The sequence below is a fragment of the Mauremys mutica genome, chromosome 2 (assembly GCF_020497125.1).
Source record: "Mauremys mutica isolate MM-2020 ecotype Southern chromosome 2, ASM2049712v1, whole genome shotgun sequence".
Lineage (NCBI taxonomy): Eukaryota > Metazoa > Chordata > Testudines > Geoemydidae > Mauremys > Mauremys mutica.
The window spans coordinates 75,494,927-75,507,551 of NC_059073.1; the positions used below are offsets into that span (position 1 = coordinate 75,494,927).

Consider the following 12,625-nt stretch of genomic DNA (forward strand, 5'->3'; position numbering starts at 1 on the left):
AGCTGTAAAAAGTGGATAAAGGTATTTACCACTGCTTTGTCAAGTGCTTGGCAATCTACAGATTAAAAGCACCAGTAAGGAGTAATTATCATCACTGGTGGAAGATCTTCTCCAAGATAAAGCATCAGATTGTCAGCTGGCCTACATCAGCACAGCTTCTTTTGACTATATCAGTTTGGCTCCAAAAATACAATACAGATGCTTATATAGATACAATCTATATACTCCACATAAAGTCCTTATTATTTCCTGTGAACACCCCTGTCACAGAAGTGCACATCATGGGAAGTGGGAATTCTAATGCTTTGCAGATAGCAGATGGAAAATGTGATGGGAAACCAAAGATATTATTCTTCCATATGTTTTAATTGCTCTTAACAAAGATTAATTGATTTGACAATAAAACACACATCAAAATCTCCATTCATTCATGTCTTTTTTCTTTTTTAATCTTTGGCTGTCTTCAGGGACAGAATCTTTCTTTCTTATACAATTGGTTTTCTTCTCAACCCCAACCAAAGAACAGATTCTGGTAACTGTCTTTTTACCAAAGACAGCAAAAAAATCTCATTTTACTGCAAGGAAGTGAACCATAATTGGTACAGGAAAAAAACCACCTTGGTTTCTCACAAGGTAAGTCACTAAGGTATTTATAATATTGTCTGTTTCTGCTTTGGAAGCTTAATGTAAAAAATGAGCATCTAGTTAAGCTCTGAAATTCTTATTTAGCCCCCCAAATAAGTGGCTTGATTTTCAAATTCTTAGCATCCATGAGCACTTTTGAAAATCAGGCTATTTATTAGGGATCCCAAATATGGATTTTTGACAGAGAAAACATAGGCCTAAATCCCTCTAAATACCAAATTATTCTCAGGGTCTTGTCACCTGCAGTTTTTATTGGCCACAAAAGATTGATGTTGCCCTGTAACTGTTTGCTGATTAACACATTCCTGTGGATGCCTAATTAATGAGGGGACTGCATTGTGAAAACACTGTTTACACAGAGCATTTGATCCTCTCTAAATCAATTAGATGTGCCTTCCTGACTGCATTCTCCAGCCAGGACAGCACTTTACTTTTCACCTGGGACTAGAATTCCAAAGCCATGTCACCTCTCAGAAGCCACAGGGTGTCTTGTAAATAGCATGGCCCTACCAATGGAGCCTAATCTATAACAGAAATGCAATTCAAGGGATCTTCTGAGGAATTTCTCCAGCTCTAGAGGAGGTTGACCAGTAATGTGACCTCCTGCAAAGACAACAGAAGGAAGCTCCATTTGACGGATAGAAGAAACTTCTTTATTTGAAATGCATTCTTAGCTGCTGTCTGCTCTCTATTGGTTGATGTAGTGCAGACCTATCGACTGAGGTCCAGACAAGTCTGTGTTACTGATTATGAGAATATACCTCATGCCGTTCACAATGCCTTATCTAAGAAAGGGAAAAGTCAAGGGAGAGCAAGTGAAAATCAAAGAGCCAGAGACCTACCTAAAGGACAACTTTATAATCAGAAATGTCCTAAATGTATTCAAAGCAATTGCCCTGTACATACTTTATATTTTATCATTTTACTGCTTTATTGTCCCTCTGAAATCAAACAGGCCCACATTTTCAACCACAGGCAACTAAATTGTGCCGATAAGCTAGGTGGATACACATGCAAACAAGTAATTGCATTTGCAAAATATACATTGTGCATGCAAAATAAATAGTTGCACATAAATACAAGCATTAGTGTGGAGAGGTTCACGTGCCATCAACCTCTTTTCCACTTTGCATTTGTGAATACAGTATTTGCTTTGCATGGAAAGGTAACCATTGGGGAACAAAAAGTTACCTGTTGCGTCAGCAGGTTATGACTAAATAGGAGGCTGGATTCAAGCCAATCAACAGCTCTCCTACAAACCGACGGGACTCAAACAACTAATCAAGCCCATCCACACCCTGGAAAGGTTCTCATAACACTATTGACTCACACTCTGCCACTCCTACCTCTGTCTCCACAGCCCTATAGTGGTCTAAACCACTATCTAGGAGAGACCCTTGGATCTGAAGTCTCTGGTGTTGTGGCCCCCTCTAAGCCCAAGGCCCAGATCCATGAGTCTGCCTTAATCTACTGCTGAGTATGTGTGTTTTCTTAGCAGAATTTAGGTTGTCTATATTGGGAAAGTTTCACCCAGAGTGTTTAGCTGATCAAAGGAAGCCCAAGAAAATGTAAAATTTAGTGGATACCAAAGCTGGAAATATCCCTAAATATTGTCATTACTTATGCATTTATGGCCTGCATGTGCATCTCTCAGACCTTTAAAACTTAGTCTCCTCCCTGTGTCCAAGGCATTAGCATTTTTATTTATACTTTTAGAGGAAAGGGTTGAGAAACAATTAATCTCTGTGGAGTTCTCCAGATATAGTCCAATGCGGTATGCATTAATTAAAGGATTTTTTATTTTTACCTTTTATTATAAATTATTATTATTTTATTATTTATGTATTTATTTAATGCTGCTAGTCAGTTGTATCTTTCTGGGGTGCATCAACCACATGCAGAGAACTTTTTATAATCTAATCTTTTCTTTTCAGTTTGTACTATACTACATGTGGGGGAAACCACTATGTCTTTATAATACTGCAAAGAAATGTATACAACCCAAACACAAATAAGAAATACAGAGTGATCAGAATTGAGGATTATGAAGAAAGTTGATAAGATAAGTTAGCTCTATAACAAGGGTGATGCATATGGGCAGAGGAGAGAGATTTCCAATAAATCTGATTGTGCTAGGTAAGTATAATAAATGCCAGCCAGGGAAAATGTTGTACTATAAATAATACTTCGCATTTTTCATTCATAGATCTCAAAGCACTTAACCAATATGCACTGAAGTCAATGGGAGTCTACTGCTGGCTTCAGTGGAAAATGGTTCTGGCCCATCCCCATTTCACAGTTGGGAAAACTGAGGCACAAAGAAGCTAAATGACTTACATGATATTACCCACCAAATCAGTGGAAGGGATGAGAGTAGAACTCATGTCTCCTGCCTCTCAGCCAGTGCGCTATCCACTGCAGCCCACTACTTCTTTATACTATAGCATAAAGTATAAAATTTATGTATTTATTTAATGTGCATTTCAAAGTGTGCATTTCAGTTTTTAAATAAGAATCTGTAATGGAGAGATTTAGAGGCTTGCTCATTTGGTAACAGAATACTGGACTTGTAAAAGAGATGGTTCCATCTAATATGGAACAGCTGACAGTAGAATCTGAGCATCTCTTTGTTCATATGCAGGATAGTTATGTAATCAGGGTTTATCACAAGTAAAGCATTTTAGTAACACAAACTCAGGCTTTGTGTCTCTGGGCCATAACCGAGTTTGAAACCCACATCCAATCTTGCTTTAAACTCAATTTCAGCTAAAATAGCCTAACGCAATTTGGTTGACTGGTCTGACTGGGGTCTAAATACTTGAGTGTGATTTTACCCAAACCCCATATTACATCTGGTTTTGGAAATTATTTCCTGTTCAGCTTTAAAAGAGTGATGGTAGACTGTTTACTGGGGAGCATTATTTATAGTATGATTATTGATATCATACTACAATATTACTAATCTATTCTTATTAATTAATATTACTATTAATATTAATCTATTACTCTACTTTTGAGATCAGATAAGATTAGGTCCAGGCATGTCCTCCAAACCCAAAGTGGATGTCTAATCATCTAATCATTGTGGTAATTCACCTCAATTATAAATATGAACCCATCTTTACCCCCTCTCCCTCCTCCAACTCACTGCAATACACAAGCTAGTATTTTGAAAGAGAAAAAAAAAGCAGACACTCCCTAACTGTCCTCTAACTGCTGCAATCAAGACATGTTCAATAAAATCAGCATTATCCTGGCAATAAGAACATGTGTTGCCTCCTGTTGTAAATCAAAGCCCCCCCACACACACACATACAAACATACCTCACTTCCTGGCAGGCTCTCTGTAACTGCAGCATTATAATGATTTTTCTTTTTTAACAGGCACGGCATCACTGGAGGAAAAAGCTAGCCATAGTAATTTATATATAAGTAGAAGGAAAAGTTTTGTACAAGTTTTGTCTATTTAAAGGAGGTCCCACATCCTCAAGGAAGCAAGTCTGAAGCCCCAGTTATTACAGGGCCAGAAGCGGAGGTATTCTCTCTTCAGTATCTTACTGTAATGGATAATGTATGGATCTAAAAATTAAAACATGTCATTTTGGGATGCCCTGTAGTGAATGGTTCGGGCTCTGACTAACCACACAAAAGACCCAGGTTTGAGCTCTTCTTTCTCAGGCCAGAAGGTAGTTCTGTGTGGGGAGAACGGTCAGCCCCAAGAGTGGAGTGGTTTATGCTGCACTGGTGCAAGCACACTAAGGAGTAGCTCTGATGGCCTCCTTAGGTGGAGGGAAGATTGCCTTGATGCAATTTTTTACTTGTTAGCACCTATATACTGTGTTTCTTCCAGGATATAAAAGTACATTGCAAAGATGATTGGAAACTATTAGCCCCATTTTATAGAAGGGGAAACTGAGGCAGAGAGGGATTTATGGCCAACATTTTAAAAAATGGCCACTAACTTTGGGTGCTTTAAATTGGTCAAAAAAAACAATAAAAAAAATGAGGGAATGGTAGATACTTTTGAACATTTGAGCCTACCTGACTTACCTCAAGTCAAACAGCACGTCAGTGGCAGATCTGAGAACAGAACTCAAGGCTCAGGTCTCCCAGGCCAGTGCCCTTTTAGATGGACCTCACTAAGTACACAGATTTGGAGGTACTAAATTAATCAACTGTAATACTCTTTAAACCTCACCACTCCATTTCTTTGAGACAAGTCAACTACAAGATATGCTTCATGACTGCCAATGGAAAATACATGTTCTATTCCTTGGAACTCCAGTTCTTCAAAAGTTTTAAACTTTTCCTCTTTTTATTTTAATCTTTGAAATCTTGTTATTTTCTCCCAAGACATTGCATAGATATTAAGCAAACTCTTTTTCCTTATTGGTATTTTCCTTACTACAGTAAAATTTCCACCTACCATGAGCTTCCTTTTTTTTTTTTAACAGCATGTCATAATACAGCTGTATAAAATATGACAATAAAGGGTGACAAATACCATCACAATTTCATCATTCTCAATTTGAAATCCAGTTGAGTTCACAATATAACTGATAGAGGTGAAGCTGGTGAAAATGTTTTTGTGAAACATTTTTACCAGTTTATTTTTCGGTTTTGCACAAACACAAAAGACTTCTATTTTTCCCCAAACTTCATAGACTGAGAGGGTGCAAAAACCCTAAAAGCCATTAATTTCATAAATTTTCACTGCCAGAGCTGCAAGAGGAAGCATGTCTCTAAAGCCCTCTAAAGGTCTAAGAGAAATGAACATAGTGGTCAGATCTAGAACGTCCTCAGTTTTAATCCCATCTTTGCAATTCATTAGCCTCAGATTGACTTTTCTCTTGCATAGCATTTCACAACTATTATTCAGTTAGGGCTCACAACACTCCTAGTAGGTAGCTTAATATCATTACTCCCATTTTGCAGATGAGTACCTGAAGCTCAAAATGATTAATGACATGCTCAGGGACACCCAAAAATTCAGTGTCAGAACTGAACTGTTAAAACAAGTCTCCCAATTCCCACTTTATGCCTGGTCCACTTAATCACAGATCCACAATCCAAGTCACTTAGGCAAAAAATTTCAAATTTCCATACCTAAAGTTGGGCACCCAAATCCATCATTAGGCACCTACACCTTTCAATAACGTGCAGACCACATATTATGTGCCCAAATATGGACTTGGTGGCAAAATATTAGATGCCCATCTCTGAAAATCTGGTCCTAACATTTCTGAACCTCAGTTTCCAAATCTTTAAAAATAGAGATGACAATCCGTACTCACTCCCTATGGAGTGAACATCTTTGGTGAAATTCTGCCCCATTTAGAGCAATGGGAATTTTGCCATTGGCTTCAGTGGAGCCAGGATTTCACCCCTTATATGCCTATTCAATAATTTTAATAATAATATTGTCTCCCGTTTTACAAACAGGTTAACTCAGAGAGGATAAATGATTTGTCTGAGAGAACGGTGGTGTAGAGATAATGTTCATCACCCAAACACAACACAATCAAAACAATCAAAAGATTAAACAAACCAAAACTGTACAATTATCCTAACTGTGACTGGAAATTTATCTTGAAAAGCTTAACGGTCCCTGTGGCCACAGAAGCTGAGGAGTGATTGTTCTGTGTTATGGTGGTGTTGCCCAATAACCCAACTTTGTGCAAACTGACATACTTGACTGAATTATCCTGTGAATTGTTTAATTTAAACAAACAAAAACAAAATGAAAACCAAAAAATGACTTGTCCTGACCCAAGCTACATTGCCTAGAGTGCAACACTGATCAGAATATTTCTCAACAAAATGAAATGTGTATTCCTTGGGCTTTTTGGCAGTGAGAAAAAAAAATTAAATTTCTCAACTGCTAATGTCATTCTGTCTTCTCAGTCAGTCATAGTTAATTGTTGTCCCCCTTTCTCCTTCCTGCCTCCCTTTGATTTTTTGCATTGACTCTTATAACATAAGTAAAGTATCTTCACCTAGTTCTCTTTAACTATTGTTGCTTAGATAATGTAACTAAAGCAAAGTTTCAGTACATCTTCTGCATATTGATATTTCAGACACAAGCATGTACCGTCACAGATGGGCTACCATCTAGAGCCAGTGATGATCAGCAACAGAATGAGCAAATTCAAAATATTGGACCAGATCTTCAACTAGTGTCAATCAGCATAGCTTCATAGGACATCCGTGGAGATATGCTGATTTAAACAAGCTGAGGATCTGATCATGTGACTTTTCCCACATTCTTTTCCTGCTCCGTACTAGGAAATTAGAAACTGCAGATCTTTCTAAACATGCTTATGGATGTAGAAAGCCCTTTCATAAGAAAAAAAAATGTTTCTCCTTAAATGCAGCATAAAGACAGATTCTAAACCCCAACCCTTTTGCCCCCTCATTGTCACATTCCATTCCCAGGCCTGGCTGATGAGGTGGTCTGAGAACTATTCTGGCTGGGACAGAACACATTGCTGAATAGGGACGAGAAAGGGAATGTGGTTTCCTGAAAGGTTTCCAGCAAGTATATGGGAATGGAACTCTTGAAAGAGACATGGAGCTGGAAGCACTTCCCTTCTAAGAAAAACTTCCAATTTGTTCCCTGGGCCAAACGTAATAACAGCTCTGACATTATTATTACAAAGGGGGGGAAAGTCGTTCATTCAGCTAGTTGCAGTAATTTCTGTGTTTATAAAACACCTACTTTTAGACCTGAAAGTCATGTGGTTTTAACATACAAGCCCACACAAAAGAGACGGTTGTTAGGGAGATCTCGACCAGTAGTTATCACTGAGTCTTGCTGAGGGTGCCAGGAATGCTTTTGGCAGAAAAAAACCTGAATTTAAATACATTTTTTTTAAATTTTTGGCCCTCCCCCACCACCCACTCTCTTCAGACTTATGCGGAATACAATTCCTTGGATTTTCTACCATATGTCACAAGCTTTCCTGTTTACCGATCATGAACCAGAGTTCCACGTATGAGGAAAGACCTCTGGTGAGTTCAGGACACCTGGCAGTGAGGCTTGGGAAATCTCCAGATCAGTAGGATTTTTCCACAATTGCAGGGTTCACACACACACACACACACACTGAAAATGTCATATTTTATAACAAACTGACAGAAGTATTTACAACCTCTCACAGTGTAAACACGTCGACCCGCATGGGCAACCACTGTTGTTGGAAACACATGGTAATGGAGTTCTGCTCAATAATCTGTGTACAACTGCTACAAGAGTGAAAGGAGGAAGTACAAAGGAAAAAATAAGGAGCAATCGTAGTGAAGACCCAGCTTCTTTTTCTCATCTCCCAAGCAAGTCTGGACTGGGAATACTGTAGACTCCTGCTGACAGAACAAGAGCAGCTGTTCTGGATAGAGAATTGCTGGGGACACAACAAAGGAGAAAATAAAGGCTTAAAAAAGGTGTATATTTAAAAAGGACTTGTCTACACAGGACAATTATACCATCTTCATTAAATCTCTTCAGAAACTGATGTTGTTAAGCTAAATCAATTTGAGACACTCTTAAACCCACTTGTGCCCCCATAAGGAACACTCACCAATTTTGCTACATCAGTTTCTAAACGTATTTAGTTAAATCAGAACAACGTTATGTGTAGACTAGGCTCAGACTCGCTGACTTTCTGCCCACATGTTTTCCAACCTGTGGCAGAGAGGGATGTACCACAAACAGGCAGAGCCAGACAATAATTGCATAAGACGAACAAGGTTATCCTAGAGAGGACAACAGTTCCCAGCAAAAATAGGGCCAGTTTCTGGCACCCTTCCTCACATAGTGCAATTGATTTCCATGGAACTACTACAGGACTAAGTTCTCAACATGAGTTTAGGGGGTAGAAGCTCATTCACAGAGAATAAAACAAACAAAATTAATGTCTAACAACCATAAACAGAGAGTAATCATTCTCCAAATCTGTCAGTAAATATCTGTCAATCAATGAATGCAATGATTTTCGAAGATGAAGAAACTTCAAGTAAAATATGTACCTTCTATTCCTTCTGTTCACATTTCTGTGACCAATTTTGTACCGATTATTTAACCTATATATTTTTATTTGCATTTTAAAGAGTATTAGAGAATGAGCATAAATTGACTCCTTGATCCTAATGCAGCAGCCCTTTGCTCATATGAGTAGTCCTACTGACATTAATGGCTTCATCCCACTTATTACAGTTGGTTTCATTGACTCCCATGGGACTACTCACATGAATAAACACTGGAATTGGGTCCTTTGTCATTCTAATTGTATATGCCTGTTCCTGCAGCATTTCCATACTGGTCAAAAGAAAACCTTCACACAATTTCGGTCTGGTTTTCAGACCCAAGAGGTATGATTCAGTCTGAATACCTCTCAGAAAATACACCATGATATCTTGGATATCTATTTGAATCAGACCCCACAAAACTTCCAGAGTTCTCTCATCACTAAGGGCTAGACTCCGTCAGCATTACTCATAGTGCTTTATTCCACAAGTAGTCCCATTGCAATCTGTCTCTAAAAGAAAAACCCCTACAATAAATTAAAAGTGCAAGGAAAAATATAACAATTCTAAATGTAGATACTATTCCAAAACACAGAAGTAGCAAAGGCCAGTGATATAATATCATAGTGTCTTGTTCATTAAGGGTATGGCTAGACTTAGAGGTGAGGATGTAATTCCCAATTTGAGGAGACATACCTAAGTGCTAAACATAGAATGTAGCCTGGAGGGGCTAATCACCCCCAAGAACATAGCTGTCTGAGACCCTAGGAACGTACTCCGGGCAGCTAGCCTAGCCCCTCCTGCTGCTCACGCTGCCACCAATGCACTTTATTTTTAGCTCACTATCTGGATCAGAGCTAGCGTGGGTATGTCTCCTTGGGCTGAGAATCACACCCTCAACTCGCAGTGTTGACATACTCTGAGAGATCAAGAAAACTATCACTCCACAAAATACGTCAACCACAGTTCTTCCACCAGATGAAGTGGGCTCCGCAAATAAGCCTAGTACCTGCAGTTGATCTACTCCGGTGAAGAGGATGGCAGATACGATATTGTTTTCAGGTCTATTACATAAAGTCTCTACATTTACCTTTACCATCCTGGGTTATTTTTTCTGCTGAAAAGATACTGGAACTGGATATTGTAACATAGCACCTTAGTACCATCCTCGGTTTTATTAGAATGGTGGTTCGCCTGGATGGCGGCACAAGTAGTGAAAGATTTACATAATAGACTGGCATGAAATTGACATTCTGAATGGCCAGTCACTTTTAGCAACCCTGTAGGCTTCTTGCAGGATCTCATAAAACCAGCATGTGTGCCCATAAACTTACAAATGCCATCAGCTCAGTGGAGGAAGTTGCCGCTCAGACCTTCTCCCCCTACACCCACCAAAGTTGCCTTAATGCAACCTTCATAATTGCAGAGCTGCATAATTGCAGGCCCTGCTCTGAAATTCTGACAGCTGAATCTGTGCACAGACCATAGAAAGGGAGCCAGAAAACAGCTGATCAATAATCGTAAAATACCGGTATAAGGCAAATGACTGAATGGCAGCTAATTAAACTGAGTTAGGAAATTAAGTTTACCCACTTTGTCCCCTATTGTTCTGCTACCATAACACTTATCTGCAAATATTCCATATAGGCCTCATTGATCTCAGTACATGCACTCACACAGGCAGAGCTCAGAAGGGAATTAGTGATAAGCCACTGCTGGGTAGTCAGAGTATCTGTCACTTATATAAAGGAGAAGTTCAGATAGTTCAGCCCACTAAACCTGGTAGAAACCTAGTTACAGTGGTCCTAAAAGGCATCTTTCAGATATCCTGCTCCCAGCATTAGCCAATGCAGCTTTTTCAATGTGCCTGCAGAGAAAGACAGTGATGATAGCCAAGTAGCCCCACCCTTTACTGTGAGTCTCTGCTTTCTTGTAGAAGAGGAAATGCATGTTAAATCGGCAAGTAAGGTTCAGTCCTTAACAATTGCTAACCATACACATTTTTGCTCCATGTTATAGAAGTCCTTAGGGTGCAATTCACTCATGTGTGGAGAACACATGTAAGACCCTCTGCCACAATTAAGTCTCATGATCGGGCTACAAAGAATGGCTCAATCATGGAAGAAGATCCCTGCACTGCCTATGTACTAGGGGTCTCCACTCCATTCCCAGAAGGCTGCCACAAAGAGGACTGTTAGAGGTAGAGGAAGGATGATCTTAAGGCACAATTCCTCGTCTGCAAAACAGTGATATCAGTTCCCCACTTCATAGGGATGTGGTCAGTTTTCATTCACTAAAGTCTGTGAGGAACTCAAATACTACCATGTTGGGGCCATGGAAGAACCTAAATGGAGGTGGGTCAGGGATGAGGCACTTGTGGACCTAATGGCCCACAACCCTGCACAGAAGAGCAGTGGCTGCTACCTGCACATAGGTTGCAATAGCAACTGCAGGAGGACTGCTTTGCTGCCTTGCATTTTGCCTCTGGGTTAAGTCCAGCCCCCACCAACCCTGGATAGTTCTCCACCCAGAGCCTAATTACCTGAGATTTGTCAGCAGGGGAGAGAGGTGACTTTCAAACAGCATAGGGATTTTCAAATTAATTAGGCATGCAAGTTCATGCACAAATATGGAGTTTAATTTACATATGCCTACTACAATTTTGCATGTGCAAGTTGGGCAACTTCTTCTCCGCGTATGCGCAATGTGCCTCAGGTGGCATATGACCAGGGTTCATCACTGAATTTGGTCTGCTGGTTGGATCATTAGCGTCCCCAGCCCAGGCTGGGTACTGACAGGGAGTGCGACATGAACGCTCAGCCATACTTAGGAAAAAATGTCCCCCAATTATCCATTTGGAATATGCAATCATGGTAAGTATATGTGAAAATTTGACTCTCCGTTCAATGTGCATTTTGTAGGCACAATTGTGAGCCTAATTTGTTGGAAAATCAGGCCCTACATTTCTAATTAAAGTGAATTTAAAAATAGTCATTTCCATTTCCATTAAGAGAGAACAGTTAGAGACAAATCAGTATTACAGTTTACAGTGGCCCTAGTCTTATCTTCTTAGCCGGCTTATGCCCAGGGCTAGTATATATTTTTAAACTGCTTTTTGTCGTACTCTAATACAGATTTATCCATGAAAATGAATGCTTGATATTAAGCAGTGTTTTGCGAGATAGAAAGCCAGATCCTCAATTGATGTCCATCAGTGATATTGCATTGAACTCAGTGGAGATATGCTAATTTACACCAGTGGATGATCTGGCCCTAAAGTTCTTTTTCTGTCTGTAAAATCAGATTAAAGCAAACTGATTTATACTCTCCCTTGAACTCCTATGTAATTAAGAGCTAAAATGACATTACTTTTCATCAAATCAGCTTCAAAAATCACTGAACTTAAGTCTGCTCTTATGAGATTTCCAGCCACATTTTTGTGGACTATGATGTTTAGCTACTGTGGTTTGGTTCATTAGCTAAATGAACCCCAACACCAATCTTTTGGAAGTTCACTCATCACCACTAGTGAAAAACCATGGACCCCTTGCTCAAGCCAGTCTAAATTCCCCAAAGCACTGTTTCCAGGTGGGGAGAACTGTCTTCACATACACCTGTTATTGTCAGATAGGACAATGGTGAACACATTGTTACTCTACCTCAAACTCATCTGAAAATTCTGCCACTCTACCTGGTCCATGTACCCACTGAACTTTTAAAGCAAATACACAGGAACTATTCGTGTTTTTGTTGATTATGCCAGGGCTTATAATAAATCTCTTTGGAAACACTTCAGAACAGGTATCAGATAGAAAGAACATTTAGTGTGTAAGTTTTGCCAAGGAATTATGCCAGTTTTTACCTGTTGCAGCTGTTGGGAAATGGACCTGTACTTGCTAGAAATCTACTTGTACTTGCATGTCAGGAGTGGGAGTGTGAGCAGGTGTTTGCAAATCAC

The 12,625-nt window shown here is 39.4% G+C and overlaps 1 long non-coding RNA gene across 1 annotated transcript; it reads left to right on the top strand.

Moving 5' to 3' along the window:
• The first annotated feature begins 2,664 nt into the window (after positions 1 to 2,664).
• Positions 2,665 to 8,342, top strand: LOC123362911. Its single transcript, XR_006576637.1, has 3 exons — positions 2,665 to 2,781; positions 4,030 to 4,180; positions 7,806 to 8,342. It is a non-coding gene; the product is annotated as an uncharacterized LOC123362911 (long non-coding RNA).
• The last annotated feature ends 4,283 nt before the right edge of the window (positions 8,343 to 12,625 follow it).